The sequence below is a fragment of the Cricetulus griseus genome, unplaced genomic scaffold (genome assembly GCF_003668045.3).
Source record: "Cricetulus griseus strain 17A/GY unplaced genomic scaffold, alternate assembly CriGri-PICRH-1.0 unplaced_scaffold_27, whole genome shotgun sequence".
NCBI lineage: Eukaryota > Metazoa > Chordata > Mammalia > Rodentia > Cricetidae > Cricetulus > Cricetulus griseus.
In genome coordinates this window covers 139,749-154,981 of record NW_023276997.1, presented here as the reverse complement: position 1 = coordinate 154,981, position 15,233 = coordinate 139,749, and the positions used below count along the sequence as shown (strand labels likewise).

At 39.2% G+C, this 15,233-nt stretch overlaps 1 pseudogene; it reads left to right on the top strand.

Annotated features, from left to right (window-relative positions):
• Positions 1-10,375: 10,375 nt before the first annotated feature.
• Positions 10,376-11,066, top strand: LOC113835633 (annotated as a pseudogene).
• The last annotated feature ends 4,167 nt before the right edge of the window (positions 11,067-15,233 follow it).

Here is a 15,233-nt window from a genome sequence, read left to right as displayed (position 1 = left end):
TATCACCATTGACCACCATGGGACAACAATTAACAACCCCCTTAGGTTTGACTCTAGACCTTTGAGGAGACATTTGGGACCGAGCCAACAACCAGTCCCTGGACCGCAAGAAGAAAAAAATGACAAATTTTCTGCAGTTCCGAGTAACCAACCTAATGTTGGCTGGCCTCAGGATGGGTCTTTTAATCTTGAGATTATTTTATAAGTAGAAAAAAATGTTTGATTCTGGACCCCACGGACACCCCAAACAGGTTTATCTAAGATGAGGATGTCTAAAAAAATAAAAATAATAATAAAAATGACAGAGAAGAATGTATACTATTTACTATGGGCTCTCATATCTATTTATAATAATAATACAGGTTAAAAATTTTGACCACACCAGGTTAACTCTGTTTAAAAATTTAGTAAGTTAATTCTGCATACTTGTTAAAAGGTTCTATATGTGTTTTCTTGTATAAATGTAAATTTTATTATAAGCCAAAAGCCAAAACAAACAAAAAAATGGTTCAAATATATTTACTGTCTAATTCTAACAGTAACCACTCATTTGTGGACATAGCTCCGAGCTCTAGTCATTAAATTTGGGTTATCAAGCATTCAGATGTCAAGCCGGGCAGTGTTGGTGGCACAGGCCTTTGATCCCAGCACTCGGGAGGAGGAGGCAAGCAGATCTCTGTGAGTTCGAGGCCAGCCTGGTCTCCAGAGTGAGTGCCAGGATAGGCTCCAAAGCTACACAGAGAAACCCTGTCTTGAAAAACCAAAAAAAAAAAAAAAACAAAACAAAAAAACAAAAACAGAAAAAAAGGAGTATTCAGATGTCTTTTTAATAAAGATTATATTAAAACTATTTCATGGTTAAATCTGTCAAAAATTAAAACTAGTAACACTAAAAATTAAAGGTTATAAGATATTTATACTTCTGTTATATTGTTAATATTTATGCTTATATCAAAAGAGCTAAAATTTAAGATCACAGACATAAGTTCCAAATGTTAATAAAAAATTAAGCTGTTTATTTCTTTTGGTACAGTAAGACAATGACCTAAGTTTAACAAAGAGCTTAAAATAACTGCTAAGACCATAGGTCTCAATTCTTTAGACTTTTAAAAACAAAAATTATAAGGGTAGCCTAAGACCACCTATATGTTATTTATTAAAGGTAAACCTGACAATATAAAGTCTTATTTTATAAACGTTGCTAACCTGTTGTCAAGTCTATCTCAACCAGCAAGAGAAACACGACCATGACTCTTCTTCAGGCAGTTTATTCAGAAACCTTGTACATCAGCTTCTCTCCTCCCAGCCCCCCCCCCCCGGCAAGCCCTTAAAAGCAAGGTCATTACCCAATTAGCTCATGCCACCTGCTGATCCCAGATATGTCACAGCTGGAGGAGGCACACCAGATCCACTAAGCACTTCCAAATAAGGCTTGTTTACAGCTAAGCTCGGTCACCCTGGAATCCACCCAGGTGCCATCTTGGGGCTTATAACACAACCTGTTATAAGATATTAAAGAAATGCAAGTTACTAGCCATTCTCATAAATAAACAAGTTGCCAGACTTACCTAGACAGACTTCTAATACTACAAAGATCTGCAGAATATGGCATTTAAAATGTTAACTAAAAAGTTTATAATATCAGACAGAAAATTCCAGATCCTGACAATGACCCAAGGTCTCTAAAGTAGATTATGGGGCTCCATAGATTGTGACAATGCTGACCAATGAGCATGATGCTCACATCCTACACCTGCTACCTGGCAGGACTGGGCTCAGACTGTGGACAGGCTATAGGACCCTGGAGAATTGATTGCACCACCTTTGCCTAGACAAAATAAGGTCAGTCTTTTCCATATCCTTCTCCCACAGAGAGAAAAAAAAAAACCTCTCACTTTAAGGACCTGGCAAAGTTTTACTTCTACCCCCAATACTATTGAGACTTGGGTATGGATAACAGTATATGGACTGGACCCTGTCAATTTTAATAGACTCAAAAAGTGTATAAAATTTATCCTTCTTAGATCTCTGATAGTATTAATGGTTAAACTATAGCGTGCTTAATAGCTCATTTAATAAAATTCTGATAAGCTGATAAAACCAACTACCTGCTGTACAGTCACAAGCTCAAGGTTTTTAGATTTACTTTAGTTGTCATTTAAATATAAACTTAAAGGGCTTTTCATCAGACCAGGGGCACCTCTGTCCAATCTATACCTGAGTCTCTGGACAGAAGAAAAATGTACAAGCTTTAAAGCCAAACCTGTAGTTTTTGCTAGATCTAAAAGGTATAAATATATTTCTGCTGTTCTACAGATACCCAATATCTAATTTTTCTACAATAAGGATTTCAATACAGATTAATAATATAAAATGTCTAAAACTTCTATTCCTATTATATAATAATGTTCATCTAGGCTTCAGAGGATCAAAAGTCATAAAGCTTGGATCCACTTCTCACAGACAAAAAGGACTCCAGATAAGTACAACTTTTGTTGTCCCATCTATTTGTTCCTGAGGAGGGGATTTTCTCCCTTGTCTTGGAAATCCTGTCCTTCTTGATCACTAAAAATTTGGGCCTAAGAGTTCCAATAAGATATATAAGTTTTAACTTCTGTTCCCAGTTTAAACATGTCTCAACAGATTTGTACTTCTGGCAGAGGAATATCAATTGCTGACTACAGAATTAATTTTTTTTAAATGTTCAAACCGAATTAACCTGGTTTGGTCAAAATTTATAACTTGTATTATTATTATAAATAGATATGAGAGACCATAGTAAACAGTTTAAATTTTTCTCTCACATATTTATTACTTTTTTTACCCTTTTTAAATTTTTATTACTTTTTGCTCTTTTTTTTTTTTTTTGATTCTCTTAGACATCCCCATCTTAGATAAACTTTGTTGGGGTGTCCGTGGGGTCCAAAACTGAACATTTTTTCTTTTACCTGTAAAATAATCTCAAGATTAAAAGAACCATTCTGAGGCCAGCCAACATAAATGTTGGCCACTCAGAACTTCAGAAAGTTTGTCATTTTTTTTCTTGACGTCCAGGGACTGATTGTTGGTTCCGTTCCCAAGGTCTCCCCAATAGTCTAGAGTCAAACTGAAGGGGGTTTTAGTTGTTGTCCCATGGTGGTCAGATGGTGAAAAAAAAATGACAAACATTGAGACAGACATTCAGGCCAAACAACAGAGACCGTGCTGCTACAGATTTGCTCTAAACCAAAAGGAAACATTCAGACAGGGGTGGAGACTTTCATCGACTCCTCCCAGGTACGAGGGTTCCCAGGAACGAGAGTTGCCTGGTTGCCCTCACCCACTCACATCACCCATGGAACGTTGTCTAGGGTCAGACTCAGAGGGGCATGACTTGTGAGTCTACCTTGTGAGTCTTTACAGAAACTGCATAGCCTATACAAGGTTTCCCGATGGACACACAAACAGGACATGAACATAAATGTGCCAGACAGGCATACCTCCTTTAGGTTGTGGTAATGAGTTTGGGGTCTCCTCAAATCCTGACCTCCTGGCTGGCTCACCAAATGAAAGACCCCCAGACTGCTAAGGGCCTCAGGAATGCCGAGGAGTCCCCGAGACTCAGAAACCAGACCAAGTGCTACAAAAGCAAGATGGTTTATTGAACAAATGTGTATTAGTATGTCAGCAATATTGGAAAAGCTGCACACCCCAGCAAGGGTTATAGGTTCCTTATATAGGAAAAAATGCAGATCAGCATACAGGCAAGGGGCACAAAGTGATTGATTACAAAGTATGATCTCATGTTAGTGTGGTCACCCAGGTGTAACCTGCTTTTTATAAAGGAAAAACCATAGAACATACCCTGAAAAGTCCTTGATTGTCTGTTGGCCAGCCATGTGTGACTCAAAAAGGATTGTTTGTCTGCCCTCCGGTGGGGCCCACTTCCTTGTCCTGGGCCAAGTCCTGTGGGAAACTTTTTCTCTCTGTGAACTAAAATCTTTTAAAACTTTTTCTCTCAGTAAGCTAAAATCCTTCAACAGCATAGTTTCAGCTCCAAGTTCAGGTCATAAAATAATCGACCAAAGTGGTCTATGATATTTTGTCTGTGTGAGAAAGTGACATTTTTAAATACATACCTATTTATCTATTTTTATGAAGAGATAAAACTGAGGTTTCATGGCTCCAACATGGTGAAGAGCTGGGCGGTGGACAGAATAATAAATTTTTATATATATCACCTTAAAACAATGCATATTTGATTATTAAGGAACATATTTTCTGTGTAGCTCCTGCCTTCCTGTAAAGCCATTTGGAGATGAGGGTACCCAGGAAGTCAAAGAGATCCCACTGCCCCTGCCTTTTGAGACATAGGGTAAAAGTATTTACCATGCCATGGTTATTAAAATGTATTTTACAGAATGTTTTTTTTTTCAAAAGCCAGTAGTCACTTTTTTTGTGTATCAGAAAAACTGTCTGACAAGGAAAAAGTGCTTGAAGAAAAAAATCTGTAACTTGTCCACTTTATCCACTTGTGACTCCAAACCCTCACATGAGATAAAACATAATTTAAAAAGTTTCAAATGAGGGGATGGAGAGGTGGCTCAGCAGTTAAGACTTCTTGTTGCTCTTTCAGAGGGTCTCAGTTCAATTCCCAGGAACCACATGGTGCTTGACAACCATATATATTGGAATGTGACACTTTCTTCTGGCAAAAAGACATACATGGAGAGAGAATTCTGTAGAAGTAATAAATGAAATGAAAAAAGTTTCAAGTCATATTCTTGGATTGCCTGTTTCTCTGAGGCCAAGAGTGCACAGTTGAGGCCTGAAGTTTCACTTCCACACATGGCAGAAATTTGCCCTCATTTGCCATGACTTCCTCACACACTTTGCTGTTTTCTCTCCTCTTTTCCAGTGTCTGCTCAAGACTGCTTATTGAATCAGAGAACTGTTCATACTAAACATGGAAAGAGTGCCTTCATAATATGAATTTCTTGTCTCCCTCTACTTTATTCTAGTCACATCTTCCTGGTTGTCCTCAAAGTGACTGGGTAGCCCAGGATGTCCTTTTCCTTGCACTTCTCCTGATGCAGCTTCCCAAGTAGCTGGGATTACAGGTCTGTAGCCCTCGGACTGCCTCTTATGTAGCCTTTGCTAACTTTAATGATATGTGAATATTGTTCGAGTTTGAATACCTAGATACTCAGATAAGGTTGTTTTTTATTTATTTATTTTTCATGACAGGGTTTCTCTGTGTAGCCTTGGATCCTATTCTGGCACTCACTGTGGAGACCAGGGTGGCTTCAAACTCTCAAAGATCTGCCTTCCTCTGAGTGCTGGGATTAAAGGCTTGTGCCACCAACGCTTGGCCTAGATAGAGGATTTTGTCTTTTGTATCATAATCCATTTTTTCCTTTTTAGGTAGGGACTCCTGTATCCCTTTGGATCTGCTATGTAGTCTGGGCTGGCCTTCAAGTCCTGGACATCCCAAGGGAATACAGGTATTGTAGTAGCAACTGGGTGTGCAGAGATATTAAATGGCCCTAAGAAATGAAAAGTTGCAAAGATCAACTGTTAATTGTAAAAAAACATAGCCATTTATTTTGTGTTGCTTATAGGCCATATATCATTTAAGAATATATTTCAAATGAGAATCCAGTGCTATTATTGGTCACTCTGTCTTGATGGGGAAGCACCTGGTCAGCCTTAGACCTTCCATCTGTCAATATTTTGGCAACAGTGACACCACCCAGTCTGTCTACCTTGGTCATTTAGAGCCTCTATCTGATCCTGAAGGTAAATAGATTCTCCACTCCCCATAATTTCCCCTAATTTCTTGCAAAGGCTAAAGACATGTCCCCAATGGTGGCTTAGTTTCTGTTCATAGATAGGTCCTAGGGTAAATGGGTGTGCAGTAGGCAGGGCTGGCCTCTTTGTGTGAGTAACTCACCTGTATTACTCTCTACCAGGGAAACCTCAGATTTCTTCCCAAGCTACTCCCAGTTGCAGAAAAAGAGATTAACCAGGAGTTCTGTTACTTGTTTGCTGGTGAAAGTTATAGGAAGCATTCTGACATATACAAGTAGTTTACCTAACACTGAATCAAATGCAAATTTGACAAGCAGGGCCAGGTGCAGCTCATTGACTGAGCACTTTTCTAGGTTTTTGTAAGATCTTGACATGAGCACCCAACACTGGGTGATAAAGAAGGAAAAATAAGTAATAAATTGAAAAATGTTATAACATGTCATTTATTTTCTTTGTATTTGGTTACCAGTCTGCCAGGTCAAACTATGGGGAAAAAAAGACAACATGTGGGAACTGATTTTCCTCTTAAACCAATTTTATTATTGTTGTTGTTGTTTAGTTTCTCCAGCTGGGATTCTCTCTGTAGATTTAGAGTCTGTCTGTCACTTGTTGTGTAGACCAGGCTGCCCTTATACTTTTTAAATAAACAATGGAAATACATTCAGGTCCTGAGGCTTGGTGAGAAGGAGTTTGGATGTGCCATCTCACAAGCTCAGAGATCTCGAATGACTACATCTCCAGGGGAATAGAGGCTGACAACAGGGTTCACATTTGAACTATGTTCTTAAAAGATGTGCTAGGAATCAAATTATAAGCTTCAAGGTCAACAAGCCCACTCTTCTTTGTTCTGTGCCTAAGTTTGTGGCCAGTTCATGTGCATTTACAACATGGGCATGCTTAAGAGACTAGGAGACCGGATGATGGATTCAGATACCCACCAACTGCGGTTCCAAATAAATTGTTGTAAACCATATACTGGGAGTTCTGAACTGATGTTCACATCCATGGTCAAGAAAGAATTTCTCTCACTCACTGAACCTTACTCCTACACTACAGAATACAATAATACAGGCTTATATCTAATATTGTTATTTTTTTGTTTTTATGAAAAGGTGTCTTTGTTTACCTTTGGAACCTGTTCTGACAGTCACTCTAAATATAAGATAGTCCAAGAAATCATAGAGATCCATCTTCTGCTTACTTCCAACTTCTGGGGTTAAAGGTGTCTGTCACCCCCACCCATCCTACTCCCTGGATTTTAAAGTTTTGATGTTTTGAAATGCAAATCCTAAGATACGCTTTATGTTTTATTCAAAACAATTTTATTTAATGAGAATAACTACTGATTAGAAGTTAGTCCCCAAAACTTCACTTTAGCACAGGCCTTTAACACATACCTTCACTCTTGGCACTCAGGAAGCAGGATACATAACGCCATCACCTGGGCTACCGCCTGGGCTACAAGAGAAAACACTTTATAGTTACTTCATTTAACTCAAATATTCACCCAATTTATTTGGAAAATAAAACCTTGAGCCAGGAAGGGAGAGCTCAGTCAGTTCAAAGCCAACCTTCTCTACATGGTATCTTCATCAACAGAGAAACCCTGTCTCAGGAAACAGAAAGCAAATAAAAAAATCAAAGGAAGAAAATGAATGCAAAGAGAAAAGAAATTTCTACGTTGAACTTTTCATTTTTTCTTCTTCCCTCATATGCATCCTCACTGCAGTTTCATCTCTCCCATCTCCTCTTTGTCCCTTCTCCCCACCTCACCTCTATTTTTGATCCCCTTCTCCTCTATTCACCTGCAGAAAAATAGCTGGCCTCCCAGTGACAACAACTAAATTTGGCATTACAAAATTCATTGAGACTGGCCACAAGCACTCTTTTTTGTTTGTTTGTTTTGTTTTTTCCAGACAGCTTTTCTTTGTGTAGCTTTGCAGTCTATCCAGTCACTTCCTCTGGAGATCAGGTTGTCCTGGAACCCACAGAGATCTGCCTGCCTCTGCCTCGGCAGTGCTGGGATTAAAGGTGTGCTCCACCAAAGCCTGGCTGGCCACAAGCACTCTTATCAAGGCAGGATGAGGAAACACACCAAGCAGAAAAAGTTCCCCCAAATCAAGCAAATTAGTCACAGATAGTGCTACACCCACAGTTAGAAGTTCCACAAAAATATCAAGTAACACAAGCAAAACACCTGTTCAGAGGACATATTTTGGTCTTTTAAATTTCTTTTTCATGTACATTGTTGTTTTGAATATATTTGTATCTGGGTGAACATGCCAGATCACCTGGAACTGGAGTTATACATAGCTGTGAGCAATCTGAGTACTTGGAATTGGACTCAGGTCCTGTAGAAGTACAGTCAGTGCTCTTATCTTATAAGCCCTCTCTCCAGACACTGACTTACTCAATTCTATACAGAGTAATTTATTGTCAGATCAGTGTCTGTGATCCCCTATGAGCCATGGCTATTTCATCCTGGGGCCTTGTCCTCCTGGGGTTGTAGAAACCTCTGGCTCTACTATTATCTCTACCAATTACCCAGGATTTCTATGTGGAATTTCTTTTTCACTGTTGTCCAAACTCTTTTACCAGTTAAAATCCAACCATCCCGGTCACAAACGCAAGCAGTTCACAAAAATTCATCAGAAGCCTGGGCAATATAGATTTAGCTCCAGTGTCTAAATAAAGAAAATGATCTGAGTGCAGAGGTGGCATGTGCCTAGTACCTCTCCATTCTGGGAGAAGAAGGGAGGAGTTCTAGGAGCTTCAGCACATCCCCTCTGTCTAAGGAGAAAATAAAACTTCATGCAGAACACACTACAGTTGGCAGGGGTAAAATTCTAAAGCTTGCCTGAATGCTGAAATCAATCCACCAACACCAGGATTTGACCTGAGGTCCTTAGGATTCAGGAGAACCAATTTCCCCAATACCACAGATTCTGCAATATCCTGGCCCTTGTCTGCAAGGCCACCACTTCCATGATATATAAATTTTAGGTGTGAATTAAGGGTTCACATTACAGTGATAAGTGGGGCTTGGTATGGTAACCATGTATCATGAGGGCTATGAGTGACAAGGTCTTGAAGGAGATTTAGGCAGAGGTCCCCAGGAGATGGACCTGAGCTTTGAGAATCCTTTGTGCCTCAGGCTGCAAATGAGGTTTAAACTTGAGCCTGGGTTGAGGCTGCATCTTCATCTCCTATTTCCTCAGTTGTTGCTTCAACAGCATAGTGTTGGCAGCTACTGCTGCTGTGGACCTTGGCCATTCACAACCTCTTCTTGGCGACTTATAGCTCATGCTGGGCGACATCCCCATGGTAATCTTATACCTGAACCTCCTAGTGCCCCTCCCCCACATCCAAGATCTTCACAAAAGAAAAAAAAATCCCCCAGACTGGGCAAGGATGTCTACAGAATCAAATGCCCTGAGACCACCTAGAGAGGAATAAACCAGCTCCCTGGTTTCATGTGGTACATCTCAATGCAGTGACTGTAGACAGAAGAGCCAGCTGTAAGGCATCTTCAGAAAAATGTCACAATTCCTATCTGTTTCTATTTAATTTACACTTTTATGAGAACACCCCCTTTTTCTTTTCAGTGGAATTGAGCCACTATTCCCCTTGTGAAATTGACACCACATACAAATTCCAAAACATAAATAAGTCTGTACCCAAGAATACATTTTTCCAAGATCATCGCATTAATTAACTTCCATTCCCTTCTTCCTCATAAGATCTGGTGTTCACTCACAGAAAGCATTTTCCAGGTTTGGATCTATTTATGTAAAGTAGTATTCTACAGTTCTCAGATGTCAGTCAGAGTCTGCTGTAGTTTCCCTGCTAACAATCCCATTTAATTTTAAAGGTCAAATTTTCATTGAAAGTGAAGGCTTCCCAAGAGTGTAATCCCAGTGTCCTTGGTATTAAATAGAGACCAGAAAATTTTCAGAAGATGTTCAGGTAGCAATGCTAGTAAAAGACAAACATGAACACTCAAGGTTTTCCCTTGAACACCAAAGACACCTTGTGGCACACATGCTCTCTCACACATTTTATACACACACAGTCACACTAGAAAGAGAAAGTTGTTCAACTATGTTTATTGCCACCGTATTCACAATAACAAGAAAACAAATGAGCCTTGATGTCCTGAGGACATGCAGCACAGTCAGCTCACCCTACGTACGGAACCCATAATAGACTGAAACTCAGATGACACTAAAGTCCAATTTGGTGAAATGATGAGTTTCACTGGAGCTACATACAGGGATATGGATGAGGGATTACTTAAAGGAGTCAATTAATCAAAGACAGCTGCATCACCGAAGTCCACCCAAGCACAGGTGATAGCTCACAAAACAGGGAAATCTAGAGCACACTGCACAGCCTGCAGGCACCTCAACAGGGTGAGAGTGTTCCTTCCAAGTGCCTCAGTTGATCTACACCTTTTCCAAGAATCATGGCTGCTTTCTTCTTTTCCCAGATAGCTGGCCTCATTTCAGTGTCATCCATTTATTCCTTCCTAAATCTTTTGCCTCTGGAGGGAGTAGCTCCACCTAGCTAGAGTGCCCGGATGGCCATGCCTGACTTTAAATGGGGCTTCATGCAGCTTTGCCAGGTGGTCAGGAAGACCAAATATACTCTGATAGATGAGCAAGACATACCAGTGTTGGAGAGCTACTCCTTTGAAGGTGGAATGGAAGTAGAAGCTGATGGAAATGATGGTAAAATATTAGCATATGCCTTCATTAAAAAACCTGGGAAGGGCTCTGCCAGGCTTCTGAATAAGCTGCTGTGGGAACCACGGGGTGGGGGAGGCTCCCCAGTTTCATGTGGTACATCTCAATGCAGTCACTGTGGACAGTAGTAGCCTGGACAACATGCAACTGGTAGTATAGGGCTGATGACCCAACGCTGAAGAGACATTCAGCAAACAAACGGAGCATAATTTATACTGAGTTGTTAGCTATCCAGCTTCTTCCCCCAAATCCTATAAAGAACAATTCCCTGTCCTGGATGTGACCCTGTATCCAAATGGAGATGTTTTGAAAGAGGAAGAAAATTCCTGTGCCTACAATGATTATCAATACCCTCCTTGTACAGTGAGTCAGAAGCAGATTCTGGAATCCCACATCTGTGGGCTTGGCCAGGTAACTCCATTCTGTGGCTCTCAGTGCCAGAAGAAAGACAGACCTGTCCTCAAAAATCACCTTCCATAGAAGAGTTATCCCTTCCAGAATGAGCTTGAGCTAGAGAGATTAACTGGCTGAAGAATAGGTAAAATCAGAGAAAAAGATGATGTGGACAATTACAAACCTGAGACTTAGCTGGGTAGTGTGAGTTGACTTTATTTCTATGATTAGAAATGAGACTTGAATATACTTTTAGGAAGAACTGCAGAGTCTTTATGACTAGTGGGAGAATGGAATTTATTCCTTCCTGTGAAAATCTAATTAATTCTGTAAGATCCCAAATGTAATCATTAATACCTTACAGCAGTAAAATATTATCTTTTCTTCATTTCCTCACTTTTTCCTTCTACAGTGTGTTTATTGTTTCATTCTTCATTGCATGTTCAATATACTTTTGATCAAAATTGGAAAATTTCCACCTTTGATCAAGGAGCTACTTATGATTGATAGCTGCTAAGAGAGGTCTAATCATGTTTTTCAATGTTATGATCCATTGGCAGTAGAATGAGACAGAGGACAGGAGGCACCCAGGAGGTGTTGATGTATAAAATAGAAAAGGCAGAGGCTGAAGCAAGCCATCTCTGTTGGCAGAGAGTGCAGCATATATTTTCTTTTGTAAAATCATGAGTTTTATAGACGTAATGTGAAGACAGTGATCTGGGTAGGAATTAAAGCTGTGTGGCAAAAGGAAAGGATGTATTGATTTTCTCTTCTTTGTCCTTCTTTACTTTTATTTCACGTTGCTTATTTGTTTTTATCTTTGTTTTTGTTGTTGCAACGTGTCTTACTGTAGCCAAGTCTTTTCACAAACTCGCTAATTGTGGATGACCTTACTCTCAAATCCTGTGCTTCTGCTTGTTACTTCTGAGGTTGTAAGGCTACCATACTACTTCAAACATTCCTTTTGTTTCCTTTCCTAATTATTGTTGTTTTGAGAGACTTTTTGTGGCTCAAGCAGGCCTCAATTCAGAGGTCCACCAGCCTGTATTTACTTAGTTTTGGAATTTCAGGTGTGTGCAAGGGATTAAAACACAAGTGCTTTTTGCAACCATTCCGGGGCTACTCTGAATTGTAACCCATGCAATTCTCAGAAAAGAAATAAATACTGGGACACACATAGGTATGTTTTATTTTCATTGTTTTTTTTCTTTTTTTTTTTACTATGTTTGTTTTGTTTCTCCAGACATGGTTTCTGCTCTGTAACAGTTTTGCCTATACTGGAACTCTCCTTGTAAACCAGACTGGCCTGGAACTTACTGAGATTCATGTGCCTCTGCAACCCAAGTGCTGGCATTAAAGGCCTGAGCCAACACACCAGGCAAGTAGTATGTTAATTATTCTCATGAAAACAAATATATCCATAGGAATAATTCTTCTGACCAATATTGCTTTATTTTATTAAATGCAGATTACCATCAAATGTAATGAGTATCAGTGCAGGCAAATCAGGCATTTGTTTGGTTGTTACTTTGTTTTCTGTTTTTCAAGACATACTGTCTTTGTGTAACAGCTCCAGATGTCCAGGAACTCCCTCTGTAGACCACCTAGAGTTCCAGTCACTTATATAAGCCTCTAGGCATGAGCCCCCAAAGCCAGGCCATTTCATGATTTTTCTTTTTACTCAAGATTAAAACTTTGTGCTTTTTGGATAATCCATTTGATATATTTGGAATTCTTTCCATTTCACATGACTTTTTTTTTCTCTCATGGCAGCTATTCAGCTTGAGATTTCATCATTCAAATATTTTGGATGTGGATTTTGAAGACTTTAGACTTCAGAAATTATAGTCACTGAGCTTCTAGGAGTCTTGGATGCGATGGCATATGGATTCTGTTATTCTGTTGTGATTAAGATTATTTTAACATAAGACATCAATGTTAGGGCATAAGATCTCAATGTATAAATTTCAGGGGACACAATTGAATCTACAAATTAGAACATTTGGGGAAATTCACTCTTTATAGCACATGTTTTTTATCCCAAAATTAAGATTTCAGAGTCCAGTTTATGTCACTGTTAGGTCAACATGGACTATCTATCAGTTCTAGCACATCCAGGGCTATATTGGCACGGGGGGATTGTCTAAAAACAGAAGAGCAACACCATGAAAACAACAAACAAAAAAAGGCAAAGAAAAAGGATGTAGTGAGGCATCTTTGGGACCCTAGCACTGGGAATAAGGAAGTTTTAGAATTGTAGTTCCAAGTCATTCTCAATTAATTAGTGAGTTTGTGAACAGACTAGGCTATAAGGCACCCATTCTAAGATGCACTGTCTCTATCAACAAAAAAACAATATTTGAGAATATTAGTTCTTATGTTGAAATAAGAGTCTCAAATTCATATTCAACATACAACAATAAGAATTATCTTGATGAATATGGGTGCTGCAATGCAAATTTTGAAAACTGAAATATTTAATATTGATGTAATTGAATATGGTCAAATTTCAATATGTATGTTTTCATAATTCTCAGTCATTGACAGAAGTGGCAATCTGGTGAAATTTTTCAAACATTCCATATATACAGCTCTAATTGCCATTATGCAAATCAAATCAAGCCTTAGTATGCTTTTACTAACATAACAATTTTGTGATAGCAGCCATGTCTTGGGTGCAATGAGGGAAAATCCTTGGAACAATGAGAGGCCTTATTGGAAATGGAAAGATCCTATTTTCCATTCTGGACCAACATTATGTTTCCTCTCTCAATTTACTGATGAGTTGAAGATAATGTTGCAGACAGACATTACAGAAACATAATTTTACTTTTTCCTTAGCAACAGAGATGTAGAAATTATGAATATGTATTTAGTAGGAACATAACCTGTGAATACCAAGATCAGCTCATTAGAAATGAGAGGTAGACAAAAAGCTAACCCATAGTCCAGTGATCCCATGCAATTGATTGGAGGGCAGATTCACTGATAATTGTCATCTGACACTGCTTGCAGTTTCCAGTGTACATGCAGGGACAGAAAGCCCTCATTTTTGAGAATATATCCTTAAAAGAAGTCAACAACCTTCTGAAAGAATAGCAATCAGCAACATCATCAACACAAGAGAATGCAAGAAAAACACTAGCAGATCCCCCAAGACTTTTTTATTAAGAACAGGTAAGCATCAGTTAGCAAAGACGAGTGGTGTTGGGTGGGGACCCTGTCTTGGGCACAGTATCATACACTGTTTTATTTCCACAGGAAATGAACACATTGAAGATGGCTACAACAATCCCTTGAATCTTAGTAATTAAATGGTGGTGGTAGGAGTCCTGGAAATGATATAGAACCCATTTTTTATCCCATAAGACAATGGTTCTGAGCCTGAGTATGGGTGTGTTTCTGATGCAATATCTCAGGATTACAGAAAATCAAATCAAGTCACCTCAAGGTACCAAGAAGAGTCATAGAAGGCATTTTCTTCTGTAGTTGTCCTGGTGGAGGAGGTATAACCAGAGAATATCTCCAGGCCAGAACAGACTAGGACTGCCTGATCCATGAGGATAACTTCACATGTGATGGCAACCAAGAACGAATCCACAGAGCTTCTGAGACATACAAATGTGAGGAATTCCCCCAGAACCTTAAAATATCCCTCTAGGCTTTTAGCCCACCGGAGAAGACACAAGAGGGAGAAGGCATTTTTCTGTACCAGGTGTCAAAAGGGATTCTGTAATGCGTCAAACACGAAATTCTTTCATACACAAGCAAAAGATGCCTTCCATATGTCATATATATGGACCTCCGTTCAGACATAAAAATAATAAACTTAATCTGCTATCTCATGAAATGTTTCTCACAGGATAGAAGCCTTACACCTGCTCCCTGTTTAACCAAAGCTTCCACCAATCATCCACATACCATGGGCACAGGAGGAATTGCCACCAATCAGAATGAACCAGGTACCTTCCTTGGCACAGGTTGGGTGGACTACATGCTTAGTGTCCTTTCTTCACATGAAGAAACATGTAACCTCTTAACAGCAAGAAGCCATTGGATACTTGACATGTCCCTTCAGGATTGGTCCATCTGCTGTCACATTCCATTGTCATGTGCCTGTAAAGATGTGTCATTTGTTCATCACTACTATGTTTCTAATGAAAAAAGTATTGTGCAATTTTTGTCTGGTGTGTATGAAATAAATATATGGAAATACAATGAAGAGGCCTCTTTTGGGGAAGGGAGCTATGAGAATGAGAAAGGAAGAAAAAAAGAATGCAGAGGTGAAGAGGGAGCAGAAAGTTT